The sequence below is a fragment of the Mastigoproctus giganteus genome, chromosome 3 (assembly GCF_048544385.1).
Source record: "Mastigoproctus giganteus isolate SK-2022 chromosome 3, ASM4854438v1, whole genome shotgun sequence".
Lineage (NCBI taxonomy): Eukaryota > Metazoa > Arthropoda > Arachnida > Uropygi > Thelyphonidae > Mastigoproctus > Mastigoproctus giganteus.
The window spans coordinates 44,999,308-45,014,520 of record NC_143577.1 but is presented as its reverse complement, the minus strand read 5'-3'; the positions used below and the strand labels follow the sequence as shown (position 1 = coordinate 45,014,520).

The following is a 15,213-nucleotide window of genomic DNA, read 5'->3' as shown; positions in this document are numbered from 1 at the left end:
GCAAAACAAAGTGTACCGTGATTCGTCTGACCACATGGTTTCTTCCATTGTTCCACTATCCAATCACGACATTCTCGGTACACTATTGAAAGCGGATTTTTCTGTTTTTCTCTGAAACAAGTGGCTTCCGAATAGGCAGGAGACTGTCAATACCCAATTTCTTCAATTCCCTGCGCGTGAAATAGGGCAGTTCTGGGCTTGGTTGAATTGAGATGTTATTTACTGCACACTGAATGCTATATATTTCCGTACAGTCCTCCTCAGATTACGGCGGCTGAGGTATTGTTTTTCTTCCACATTTACGCCTTTGAGATGTGGAACAACCGCTTGCTTTCTAATTATTAAAAACCTTGTGAGATGGAAGCTTTTGAGAAACCGTCATGACTTTCGTTTTTTGAATCGTGGCTCCTGTTAAACGTGCACCTACCATAAGACCTTTTTCAAAATCTTACAGATCATGCGTTTCCCAATTCTGGCATCAGATTACTGCAGTAGAACAGCCTGGTAAGATTGCGATCAGGTGAAAGTGTAGAAAAACCTGGTTACTCAACGAGACAACACGTCATCACCCGAAGTCACAGTTTTCTTTGCATATATTTGTTTGCGTTTCTTCTGTCTTCTGTCTTAATACAAAGGTTCGTATTTTTTTGGCCAGTGTGTGTAAAAATAAACGAGGTAGAACCAGGTACCTTTAAATTGATATATCCTGTATATCCGCTTTTGTACCACGATTGCTGCTGCAAACACACAAAGTGAAACTTAAAATATGAACAAATTCTGTTTCCTTCTGGAAAAAGCTGGTTAAACGCGCGTGCTCCACTTCTGTGACATTTATGTGTATGGTAAAATCACTGTACGCGAACTGTATTTAGATATTAATGCAGGAAGCATCTCGTACAATTTGTATGAGCTGACGTATCGCATCTTGTCAATTAGACATAATATCTAATACGAATATATGTGTGTTAAGCGCTGAAGCACCAAGACTGTCTGTAAATTGCGTGCATTCTGTGGATTTGCTTGTTTGTTGGACGATAAAACCAAGTTTCTAGGAAAATACCATGCAGTCGTCGCCTGAGACCTACGAATTCAACCACATTGTGAAAAAGAACTTATAAAAATACTCCGAATCCTGGGCAGTAAGCGAGAACTCGCCCTTCTAAGATAAAGTCTACTACTCTATTCAGCCGAGGAGGTTAGACATATGGCCCTGAAACGTTTGTGATGCAGTCCAAGTGTAGCAATTTTCATAAGTTCATAGTGAAACCTAAAGCAGTGCATCGTTTGTTCAGCTTCATGAAAAGCAACAAAACCACGTGCGATAATAAAGCTGCCAAGTGAATCGGTACAAAAGGCCGAGTTCTATATTCTGCAGTGACTGCATCATATTTATCATTTTTGACAAATGTATTATTCAGCTGTCAGAAGAAGTTGGACCTACGATCCATTCTTTGGGTATTAGCCCTCCACCTTCTAAAGATTGAAGGAGTCTTCGCTGCATGACGGACAAACCAAGAACATTTAAATACAGAAAATCCTTTCTTAACAAATTACGGGATGCTTGAACCAACGAACTCTACACACAATAATTTCTTTCCGCCCTGTTAACACAAACTGGAATGTACTTTTCTAGCGGAAGACCTTTTTTCTTAAAGGACCAAAGAACTATCTTAAGAAACCTTGCTGTCACTTTAATACAAAAAAATGTTTATTAATATTCCACTCGCAAGTTTTTAAGAATAACTTCGCCGACATTATGCAAATACCTTCCGTTCTGGGTGTGTTTCTGATGCAGAGGTTGTTCATGGGTCAATAAGTCGTCAATAGTTGTGAGAGCAAAATTTTCAATTTTTCAAAGGAAGTCAGTAAAAGATGATCATTTGTCTGCCAGCTGACACGGATGCCATCGTTGTTAGTGAATATGGATGTGTAACTCATCGTCACGCCACATCACGCACAAAAAATATCATCTTGCGTCTAGAAGCAGTCGGCCATAGGCATATTTCACGTTGTTTGAGCATTTGCTCATGTGATGAATAACGTAAGTTTTGTTACACCCTTCGTACAGATATGTTTGCTATTAAGAACGAGGAGAATGTCTACTTTCATTAATTGCTCAATGTGAAGGAAAGACAAATTTTGCTTCAAATCACAGTTACAAATAACAGTTCCTACACCTTACGAGATAATCTGAAACCATGATTTTTCATCCAGGATGAAAAAACATTTTCCTGAACAGTTTGTATTGTTTAATCTGTGATATATAAAAACTTATGGTGTACTATGCGAGTCTTTAATAATTTTAGAATATAGATTTTCTATTCCTTTATTATAATAGAAATAAAAAAATAAAATTTCCTTTAGAATTCATTTATTTTTATTAAACATTTTGAGTCAAGTGCTGTCATTCAAATCTAAATTCAATAAAAGATAGAAGATTTAACAACAGAAGCGCACATTTCCTTGCGAGAATTTAGCTATAATCAGCTTTATTTTTTATTTCATAAATTCACTTTACAGCTTAAAAAATATAAACGACATAAGAGGAAGAAGAATTGTTTTATAACGAATCAAAAAGTAAATAGAAATTAATAATTTATTTTCTGTTTTGCATTTAACATTTTACACCAGAGGTCACTGTCATAGTTGAATAACTATCAGTGGCTTATGTCTTTTCCAATGTATAAGGAAGTTTTAATACTGTATTTTAAAAGCTTTTTCAGACATTCTGATTTATTTTATCTCATAACATAATTAAAGTGGGCGAAAATGCAAATATATAACTGGTAGACGACATATATAAATGGTAAGACATTAATTAATCTTCTCCAAATACAATCCACAAATTTGGATCTGTTTAATGATCTGAATTACATAATTTTTGTGCACGAGCATAAGTTTATGTTTAATATTTAATGAGGTGAGCCAAATGAAAAGGAGATTCTCTAAATTTAAATGACGCGCCACCATGGATATAAATTTATGGATTGGTACTAATAGTTCTAATGAAGAACACGGAACGTCGAGTATGCGTCAGGAGTATGCAAATCAGATATAACATGGCGTTTACAGTGACGGGTGCGTTCAGGCTAGGACAATGCAGTATTTATTACAACAGAAAATCGCTGGCTTATAAAAAGGTGTACATTGACAACTGTATTTCACGCCCAAGAGAACTGTACTTCTCGTCTAGAAGAGGCGCACAGTTTTCATTTAACACGATATAAAAACTTAGTATAAGGATGAGATAAGTGCCAAGCTGTAGTGGAGATTTTATTTTGTTGTTTTAGAAAAAATAATGTACCAGCTAATGGAGGTGCTGTTGAATTGAGGTGAATATAATACTGGATAGTGTTAAAGAGAAAATATACAGAATATCAGATTAATCTTGTTTCTTCAAGAAATCTTAAGTTAATTAATTAAATTATTACTGTAATAAAGATCGATGTAGTCCTTCAGGTTAATGGTCAGCATCGAACTCTGGGAGGACCAAAAAAGGTCTAAAACTGATCATTGGGCCAAAAGAGTCAAAAGAATCGGATTTATTTGATTTCCACAGATTTTCAGACAGAATTAATTATCGTGATCTGATCATTAATTAAACGTAGCGTTCTTTTCTATAACATAACCTAGTATAACCTAACCATACGAGAATAATTGTTTTCTTGATTATAAGAACATTTCACGTTTCCAAGAGCGATTGGAATGTTGGTTGCGTCCACCAAAAAATGGAAATTTTTCTTCAAAAGACATCATAAAAACACATTTTAAAAACCATCTTCATTAACACATCATTTGAAGTCGTTAAGAGCTCATTAATGATGTTTCGTTTCCTTATTATTTTTGGTTGGTTGAGCGAACATAATTAAGTTCGTCTTGTATTGGTATAAGTAACCACCAGGTGTCGGTGCACTACTTCTACCTCCAAGAATGCCCCCTTTTTTATGCCTTAATTGCATAATGATAGGTTCTTCGCTGCTGTTTCAATTTGCTCACAGAATTTCGCTGTTTTATCAGAGATGGTATAATTAGCTCACGATTACTGTAAGTTTTTCTACAATTAAATTACATACACGAAAAGGAAGAGGAATGTTGATAATAAATTAACTTATCTGTAAAAGTCACTTAAAAATGAAAGGGGCGGAACACGCGAATATTCGAGACGGTAATTAAACGAGTAGGAGTTTCCGCCGTAGAAAGGGGGTTTTGAAAAGATGCGTTCACTCATGACCTTATAAAGTGTTCGCAATCCGACTCTTTGTGTTCGGATAGGAGAATATCCATAGATCGGAAGTTTAATTAGTATTCAATCCACCCATATAAAAGATGTAATTAGAATGCCTTTGTGGAAACATTGTAAGCAGAGTTTAAACGCTGCATTAAAGCTACTTATTTGCATAATCATATTTGAGATCCTATCAGCTATTTCTAGTTTTATTACCTTGCAGACATACCAACCCTGTATTCATCTCTCTATTGGAGGCGTTGTCCCATTGACCATGCTTTATTTTTTTATCACATTGAATAGCTCGATGTTTGTCATATTCAGCTATTACTGTCCACACTTTTTGCACCTGTGCTTTGAGTTCAGCAACAGTGGTGCCGAGCTCAAGGGTGGAAGTCAGTGAATGTCCAATCATATGTTTCGATCAGCCAGACCGTTAACATGCAGGGCAAGGAAGCACGTACAAATCCCATGTAGACACTACGCGAAACATTTAATGGTATTTGTGCATAGTGGCCGAGTTAATCGATCTCAGGTGAGGATGGTAACATACGCAATTTACGGACATGGGTTTGTCTCTCCGGTAATCCTAATACAAAATATTTAATTTCATTTAAAGCACAGACACTGTTTGGATGTGAGAACCATATGAAGGTGGATATTGTTCTTCTGTAAAAAAAACACGTGGAATGGAGCGTAGAAAGGGCAGAAGCATTGGTCTTAGATTGGTTTCAAGTATTTCATGGCATGTTAGCAAGATAATAAATTTCTAATAGGAAGGATCCTTGATCGTTCCTTTACAATGTTTCTAAGAGCATCCAACTGTTGGAAAAGAGTTTGATCATTGGATTGTCAGCTTTGGATAACGTCACCTTATGCGTGCTAAAGACATTTTGCACACTCTTAGACAATCATTGGCTCACCGTTTTGATTACCTGCTACTGACAATTACACGAAATTTTACAGCACCTTCATATTTCTACATCCGGGCGATAGTGGACACATTATTGGACATTTACCGATTACCTGTGGAGACTTTTTCCTCTGACGTAATGGGCGTAAATGATTAGAATGACAGGCTAATTTTATGTTCATATACTTCACAAGTTATGCATGCACATTTTCAGGTAAATTCATCCATGGGTGGAACAATTTCAGTGACAAGTGGTGCCTCTTTAATCTTCTGGAACGATGCATTTAAGATAGGGCCCAGAAATTAACGAATCTGACGAATCTAAAGGTCATTCTCGAATAGAAAGACATGTCACGCAGCGTTTCCACTGTCATTCCCCTAAAGATGAACCTGTTGCTACTAGAGACGAAATAAAAGCGTCTGTTAAATGCGATATATTTTTTCTTTAGCGATTTTGATGACAGAACAGTTTTTTTGATGAGCATTTCAGAATTGAGTTTTGTGCTGCATACAGCTTGCTACATTTCGTCCGCGCATAAACGACCCACAATCGATGCTTCAGAATCATTTTTCATGCCTCTAACTTTTTGTTTCTCGTTTACAAGTTATTAAATGTTCGTGTGACGAAGTTAAAGAGCCGCATTTCCAGTCGAATAATACGTTTGCGTCACGCGATATTTCACCTCCCATTTTGTAATCGAACTTTACCACCTGCAACCCTAACGAATTTTTCCCATTATCAGTTTTAACAAGAAACGTATCGCTCTATCTGGATAGCGAGTCCCTATTTAATAACAAAGTCGTTTATCTGCTATTATGCCCAATAGTGTTCATCGAGCCTACACGAGTGTTACAACACATTAGAAGTACTTTTATGCACGAATGCCCCCCGTTTTAGACGTACAGATAATGATGCTGTTTGTTGCACGAACACAGAACGAGAATTTTTTGTGTTGTTTAAAGGATAAAATACTTTTTAATGAAAGAAATAATTCCACTATAACTTATGATTATTAAAGAAAAATTTTTTGTTTTGAGCGTTGTTATGAGAAAAAATTTCCGATGGTGCTAGGAAATTGGTTGTCATAACAACCAATTTCCTAGCAACAGTATCCAAGATTCTTCATTCTCCTCCATTGTTGCCATGCCAATTTCTCTCTTTCGCATCTTTTCTAGTGCGTTGCTATGGTGACCATTACATCTATTAGTCCCATGGCAGGGATGCTCAACGTATTAATGAATTAAAAGTGTATATGTTTAGAACGGTTACTTAATCCACCTTAGAGGCGCTGATAGCAAAGTTGCTGAGTCACGAGGCAGGCACACTAAGTGGAGGGAAAAGTTATAACTTATGGAGTTCTGGGCGTAGCTTAGACTTAGCTGACTATTATTAGAGGAGATAGAAATTCAGATAACATAGGCGGTTGCTTCACATGCATCGTAAAGGGTGTAAAACTAGTGGAAGCCGTCTTATTTGGGGGGAAAAGCGAGAATGGGGTTCTTGTTAAGTAAAATTCATGCGTCATTAGCTCACTGTGTCGTAAGTCATGCTGTCAATAAGTTTGTGCAGAGGAATACAAATCGAGTCTGGTCCACAAAAGCTCTCTACTAATATATATTCAATGAGTTGAGGATGAGTGGAGTCAGATGAATGGGGCTGTCTTTCTCACTTATATGTATTCGCTGCGTATTGCGATCTCAATCTCGGCTTTCTAACGGCATTACGTCCTTGATACAAAAAAAAAAAAAAAAAAAAGTACATGGCGCCACCAAGTGTGACATTGCAAAAACACTACGATTGCGATGGATGCAATAAAGATAGCGGACTTTTTTTTCATTAAGTCTGAAGAACACGTTGACGAGTCTTCAGATAGGAAGCGTATAATTAAAAGTCTTACGCCTTTAAATGATTGACATAGCAATGAAGTCGAGTCTTTGAACTTTGATGGTGGAACGGTATATAGAAAATAATCTACCGTTTTTTTCTGGGATCTCATACACAGTTTAAAGAATTTGCATACAAGATAACGGCTATTGCTCTAAATGGACTATGATTATGATTAGTGCTCTACAAGATTCGGTATATGTCTCTTTATTGTTTTTAGACGCGATCGCAAATTACGCTGACCAAAAAACATTTTTTTCGCTACCTGTTAAAATTCAGGGTGATTCTTATAGATTTGACGTTGCTGAATTCAAATATGGCAACAATATTGCTGTAATATTCACCAATTTTAAAAGAGAAGGGATTAAAGTCAAACACTTAAGTTTCTAGTAAAAAAGATTCATAAGAAAATGTTGCATACAGTACTAAATATTGAAAAATGGATCTATTAACCTTATTCTATTCACAATAATGTTTATCCGATGACAAAACACTTATTTTGTTGTTGTTTTGCATTTTATAATCGTCCATTGGTGTCTCCCGTACGAGAGATTCCAACAATAGTCTTGCTAACATATTTGGACTCCATTTTGCCTGGTACCTCTTTCCATTTGAGAAATATCTTTGAGAAACATTTCACCATGTTCATTGGAGACTGCTCCCAAGTTTTCAGGAAAAAAAGTCTAAATGGGAATGTAGGAAATGAAGCTTTAACAACAAGTTGCACCCCAACTCTCTCTCTCTCTCTCTCTCTGTAAGCTAAAATTAGCTCATCCACAATTTCACTATAATTTTGGGATTTCTCATTGCCTAAAAGGTTCCAGCAGACGTTTTCGAATGCCTTCCAGTCTCTTATTTCTGTAGCATTTATTTTTTTGTGAATTCCTAATCTTGGAATAGCAATTTTATTTGAGGACCCACAAAAATTCCCTCTTTTTTTCTTGGCCTCACTGATTGAAGGAAACTTTTGCCTCAAACAGAAAAATCCTTTTCCTTTTTGTCCATTGCTTTCGCAAATATTTTTATCAAACCTAGTTTGATATGCAATGGATGTAAATAGATTTTTGACTTATCTACCAAGGGGGATGTGCTACATTTTTCTGGCCTGGTGTAGTTTCTGAACGGTCTAGCCATTTTTTTGTACCCTGTAGTGGCAATCCTTCGCTCGGCTGTTCCACTCGCATAAAAAATAGCAGTATTCACAAGTGTATCCACCTTGCGACCCAGTCAGCAAAGCCTCCACTTTTAGATCGGCAGGGATATTTCATTTTTATCCTTGATAGCATATTTTTCGCAGAAGAACCTGTCAGTTCTCGTACGTTTCCTTCATGTGAACTGCATGGGCCAATAGTATAGATGGATACTTATTTCCAATATGGAATAAAATATTCCATATTGGAATATTTTATTCCATATTGGTTTGATAGCATATGTGCTATCAAACCGATCTTAGATGAATCAATGAAAAGACTCCATTGTTCTGGGACGTACTCTGGATATAATTATTTCATTAATTCCTGGACATTGTTACAATAAACCAAAGCACTATCTATGGAGTAATAGGTCGTTATGTTAGATTGGCTCTTCCTATAAAAAGACACCTTGACACCTTTTTCAAGAAGATTCCACTGCTGAAGCCGTGTTCATAGTAAACGAGCCTTGGTTTTGAAGAGGTCGAAATCTATGTGCCTGAGTGATTAGATGCAGCTTTGCAGCATCAAGAGTTGAAAAGTCTGGATGTGTAGTCGTTCTGGATCTTCTGGAGACTTTTTTCCGATCCTGAATCAGAGTCAAATCCATAGGTTTCTGGTCGCTTTGGCACTGGCATTGTATCATCGTTTGGAACCGGCCTTAGAGCAGAAGGTATGTTGGGATACTCTAATTTATGCGGATTTCCCAGTAAAAAACAGAAATATTGGTCATGCAAAAGTAAGAATACTATATGTGGTCTCGAGATTTGAACATACGAGATTTGAATCCTTGAACATACCGATAGAGAAGTTTCTAGAATGCTCACAATATTTCTTGAGAACTCAGTCCAAAATTCTAGAACTTTCCAGAAACATCCCAACTTTCTTTCCGCACGTGACGATATTCTAGAACATTTTCGAATGTTGCAGAAAGCTCCCGAACGCTCTTGAAACTTCTTGAATGTACTAGGGAAAAAATAATTGGTCATTGACTACGATATTTAAAAACTGAGGGTGATGAGAACTTGAGAAATTTTTAAGCACATATCTGAATTTTTTTTAACATATTTCCTCCGAGAAACTGTCGAAATTATTTCAGGGAGGAAACTGATGGCGATCAGTATTATTTGCACTATATCCGTCCATCTGTCCACATGTAACAACTGGATTTCGGTGGACGGATTTTTGTGAAATTTTATATTTGGGTCTTTTAGAAAGAATTGTCGAGCCCTTTCAAATATGAATCCTCATTTCCTCAAATGTATTTTCACTGGAGATGCGTGATGGGTCTTTCAGTATGACCCAGAGACGAAGCGTCAGAGCATGCATTTAAGTTCAATAGCACCACCAAGGTACAAAAAGTTTCGTTTACAGAAGTCCAAGATCAAAATGATGCTAATTATGTTTTTCGACAAACAATAGGTATGATTTACAAGGAATTTTTACCTGAAGGGAAGAAAATTAATGTTGAATTCTACGTACAGGTGCTTCAAAGACTATCAAAGAACGTTTTCCAGGGTGAGGCATCAATTTTGAGAGAAAAGCAGTTGGTTCTTGTTACAATGCCCCACCTGTTCCGCAGTTAAACTGCCAGTAATACGAAGGTTGAGAGGGCAAGTAATAATAGCAACACGCGTATGTCTGCTTCTAAATGATTTTCAGAAATTGTTCGGATGTTCTGAAAAATGACAGTGAATCCAAGATTACTCAAGCAACTCAGGAATGACAAACGTAAGACAGTGGAGTCTTGAGCAGAAGATAAAAAAGATTTAAAGATAAACTATGAGGTTTGCTCAAAAAGTTTTCACTAAAAGCTATTTAAAAAAAAAGAAGAGATGAAAATTAGTGTGTTTTAAAAATCTTGTTTTTTACACACCATAACAATGATCTCCAACTATAGCTTTAACCAAGCTGGGCACAAGGGATAATATGCTTTCTTCCTTCAGTCGTTCTTTTCTTAGAAACGTTTTCACGTCAGCAACAACTGAAACTGCAAATTTAGGGATTTAATCATCGCTAAACTTTCGTGCATGAATGGAAACCTTCAATGGACCAAAAAGATGAAGTCCAAAGGGATCCACGCTGAATGGTCAAAAGGACAGTCGCTATCTTTGTGCGCTGCAAGCTGGTGTACAGTCTAAAGTTGTCATGTAGAAAGACAGCTGCGCATTTTTCTTGCTGTAAACTGGGACTCGCTATAAAAGGCTCTTCACTGTGTTCATGGTTTGCTGTGCTCTCTAGCCATAATGTCCATCTAAATCACGCTTGTCCCATAAGACAGTAGCCAGCGCTCTTCATGCGGAGAAGCTCGACGTTTGCTGGAGTTCACCATGGAGATCAATTTTACTTGCTTTGATGCATTCGTAAGCTTGCCCCAGCATCCAACTGCGATTCTATCGACAGTTTCATTCCCAAAGAAGTGCTGAACACTGTTTCCTTCTCTACTATTAAAATCTATCTGCTTTTGCTCAACTCGGAAACAAGAAATCCGTATAATCTATAGCTTCACTATTTGATTTGCAAATTAAAGACTTTCCAGTCTTTAATTTGCAAATCAAGGTCATAGAAGTCATCAAGAGGCTTCCAATGTAAATATCGATGTAAAAAAGATTGAACTGCTGTACTCGAAAGTGTATTACAACTTTTTTGTTTAGGTAACAGTGTAAATAGATTTGGATTATAATAAAGGAATCAACAACAAAATCATACGTAATGCAATCATATCTTGGAAAATTATTTCATCCAATCCAGCAATGATTCATACTGAGAAAATCACAAACACTTGCATAATATTCTTCTTCTTCATGTGTCGTCTCCATCCAGGAGGTTGACTACCATGAGCCTCCACCAGCTTCGCATCTGCCCTTCCCTTGCACAGTCTTCATAAAAAAGATTAGTCCATTCCTCAAAATTGGTAATCCTGGTCTTTCCCTGTCGTCCTTTACTCCTCTTTCCCTCTATCGTCCTTTCCAACAGCTTTATTTGTATAGAATCATGTCTCAGAAGGTGACCGAGATACGTTGGTTTCCTTTGCTTAATGGTGGTCATGGGTTATCTTTTATTTCCTTTTGTTAAAGCCAGTACATCTGCATTTGGCTTTCTTTCTGTCCAAGATATTCTCATGATTCTTCTTAAGAGTCACATTTCAAATGCCTTAATGCGGTCCTTTGGCTTTCTTTGAAATAGTCCATGTTTCAGATCCATATAAGAGGGTTGACCACAGGTAACATTTTTGTTAACCTTATCTACCTTGGTCTCTAGGTGTAATTCCCTTGATGTTAAGAACTTCCTCATGTCCAGAAAGGCCTTTTTTGTTATAGCAATTCTTATTTTGATCTCCTGCAAGGTTTTCCCGTCATCAGTGATTAGATGGCCTAGGTAGACATAGGAGTTTACTTGTTGTAATGTCTTATTGTTTACTTTAATATTAATTTTTTTTCTCCCACTCTTTCTTTGAGATACACATTTGAGACACACCTGAATTCAGGTGCACTCAAGTTTGCTAAATTTTTTATTTTCAAGAGTGGGAATGAGTCCGGGAATTTTCGACTATTGTAACTGTAAATTGGTATTAGATTACTTTAATCTGTTTAAAAAGGGCTGCTCCACGATTTACGTTTATTGAGCTTAAAACGCTCTGTTCTATCGGTAATTCTTCCGATTCCCTGAAATGGAATTAATTGAACTTATCCATCTGCACTGAGCGCAGCTTATCTATACTATATTGCCGAAGTATTCGGACATCCCTTTGGAAATCGGAAAAAAATGCGCCATCCACCACTCAAAAATAGATATAAAAGCAACTGAGTCTATGCTGGAAGTAAGCAGCTCAACGAAATATAGAACTCTAGCCTATCCACATTGTTTAAACTAAAGCAAACTCTGCACAGAAAATGGAAACTGTCTAATGACACACAAGATAGAATTAACTACTCGAGGGCCAGAGCAATATTTAATAGGGAAAAATCTAGAGCAATCAACCGCTACATAAAAGACACACTTGACAGAGGAAAGCTACCTCGTTGCACACATAAAAGTGACACAAATCAGAGGCTCGACAAAGAAGCGTGGATGGACCACATCAGCAGATTCTCCAGCGTATATCATGAGTCTCAAGTCAGGGAGTTTGAGTGGGATCAATTAGTTGACAATGAGATGGAGTCTATTCCTATCACTAAAGAAGCACTAATACAGAGTATTAACTCCCTCAGGCTAACTAACACAGCTGGAGTTGATGGAGTCCCCCACTTCATGGTAAAGTGTCTTAGTCCTTACCTAATTGAACCACTCCAAGCAATTTATAGCTCTATCCTTGCTTGCCGAGTTTTCCCTGAGAACTGGAATAAGTACGCTGTAATTCCAATGCCGAAAATTACAAAGCCTAACCTTGTGGAGCACTATAGGCCAATATCTACTGCATCTACCCTGTTAAAAGTACTGGAGAAAGCTCTGTTGCCAAAGTTGTCGAATCAGATACTGGCTGGGCAGCCTCAACAAATTCATTATTCAATAACTGCAAGATCAACAATTACTAACCTCCTCACAGTTCAAGCCGCGATACTAAATTCTTTCCAAGCCAGAAAGGAAATTGCAATAATTTATGCCGATATAAAAGCAGCCTTCGATAGTCTGGATGTACATGCCTTACTTCATCTGCTGCAACACGCCTTCCAAATAAAAGGAAATTTGCTGAAGTTCCTACAGGCCCTACTTACTTGTCGGTCCATTTATTACCGCACAGATAGTCAGATCCTCCAACGCCAACTCCATGCAGGAGTTCCACAGGGTGGAGTTTTATCAGGACTCCTCTTTACCGCCATGATGATTCCGTTCTGCAACGGTAGGGATGATGTATGCACTTATGCAGATGATATTAAGATCCTAACACCTATCCAACCGTCCATGAACAATAGGGCATTGTGTGAGCAGATCAATTATAAGCTTCTGAACTTATTCGTGTACTTGGACAAATTTGGCTTGGCCCTAAATCCGCAGAAGACTGTAATCATGGTGTACTCGCTCAAAAAATCGCCTACGCTCGTACACCCGAAACTTAATGGCAAACCTATCCCAGTTGTTGAGACGCATAGAGATCTCGGAGTAACATTTGATACGAAACTTACGTTCAACTCTCATATTGACCTGATTGTAAAGAAAATGAACTACTTACGTTGGGCAACAAAACAGCACCTCTTGCACGTGAAACAGACTGCAACAACCGCACGATATTTAAGAACTACAGTGTATTCAGCCATTTTGTATGGCGCTGAATTGTGGGCGTCAGCCACCCCTACCCACGTTAGGAGAATATATGCAAGTGAATTCTGGCTGCTGAAGTGGGCAAACCATAAGCACCACCTCCCACAACAGTTAAGGACCACGAAGCTCTCTGAACAGCTTAAACTGCAGCGTTTACCAGACATCATTGCCTGGAAACGATTAATAACCACAATCAAAATGATGACTGGCACGATATCATCACCATGCTTCTGGCAGCTTTGTGAGTGGCACATCCCGCCATCTGCATTAAGAGGCACCAAATCCTTGAGAATGAAGACCAACAGACTGAAGATGGCCAACAGGTTTATACCCGCCAGTGCGTTAGAATCAATTAAGTGCCTAACACATATCGGAATTGACCTACTAAAGCTCATAGAAGACCCGAAATATAGGAAACAAACCGCAGTGTGGCTCGCTGAGGCTACTGTTGCCTAGTAGTTGTGTGAATTTCTGTCAAGAACTATGTACGCAATTGAATAATGTATATCTCGCACAAGTTGATCAGTGGATGTGATGTTAAGATGAACTTTTGTATTACAATTGCCAGGACTCTAGACAGAAATGTAGTGAAGAGTAATGTAGTTTAAATGTCATCTTTTCGTGTATATTTAACCTTTCTTGTATATTTTAGACATTCTTTTATTCACGTTTTATGATAATCCCCTGGCATTGTCTGCCGTGAAGGGAATTTGTCGCTTACCAATGTACTCATATATTTTAAATTTGGTAGGACAAATAAAGATTTATAGATGGCTCGAGGCGTTGACCTTAAAAACCACGTCCAACGAGAGTCATCATAGGATGCTATATTAGCACTGAATATGTTCTTTGGGTGTTGCATAATATTCTAGAGTGCTGCAACAAAACTGCAACACCCTAAATCAACGTGGCTGACGTAATCACCAAATGGAATCGCCTTGGTACTGCTACAGACAGGAAACGTTCGGGTAGAAAGCGCAAATTGATGGGGAAACTGTCACCATCAGGATTGATTTTTTTTTTTTTTTCGTGGTCTGAGCGTGGAGCATTGGTCATCCTTCCTAGAACAATGAATGTCACATAATACATTGGTATTCTTGGCAATTCTATTCTTCCTACACTGGGACAGCCGTATGGGGAAGGCAGCTTTCTGTTTCAGCATGACAATGAACCATATTATACGCGAAAACGAAAACTGCATTGGTATTCCCAAAACACTGACCTTAACCCCACCGAATACTTTTGGACGAACTGGAAAGTCGGCTTCGGACCAGACTTACATGTCCGCAATAAGTGGTCCTCTGTGTGAAGTGCTGAATGGTACTCTGAGTTGAAGGAAGTTGGATCAAATAGCATCTTTCTGTTATCAAAAATTGTCTTGAAGTCTACCCAGTTTGCAATTAAGGCAAAAATTGGGCAGACATGTTATTAAGTATTATAATCAACATAAGGTTCTTTGAAACACGGAGTCCAGTTAATTTTGCAAATATAGTCGATATTCATTCGATGTTCACTAACAATCTCCTAGACTTTTTAAGAAGTTAATTGGGAAAAGGAGCAAGAGATGATGTAAATTGACAAGATCGTACTAATATAATATTTAAAATATGAAGAGCTATCTATCTTTTTTGATCATAGTGTGGCTCGGTGGTCTAGGGGTATGATTCTCGCTTCGGGTGCGAGAGGTCCCGGGTTCAAATCCCGGCCGAGCCCATTTTTTCACTTAAAAAAAAACCTGTTT

General features: G+C 37.7%; 1 protein-coding gene and 1 non-coding gene across 2 annotated transcripts in view; one reads left to right on the top strand and one right to left on the bottom strand.

The window, feature by feature from the left end:
• LOC150087922 (uncharacterized) overlaps positions 1-15,213 on the bottom strand; it is an 81,107-nt gene that overhangs the window by 22,660 nt on the left and 43,234 nt on the right. The gene's annotated exons all lie outside the window — the stretch shown is intronic.
• On the top strand, positions 15,114-15,185 carry TRNAP-CGG (transfer RNA proline (anticodon CGG)). Its single transcript has one exon. It is a non-coding gene; the product is annotated as a tRNA-Pro (tRNA).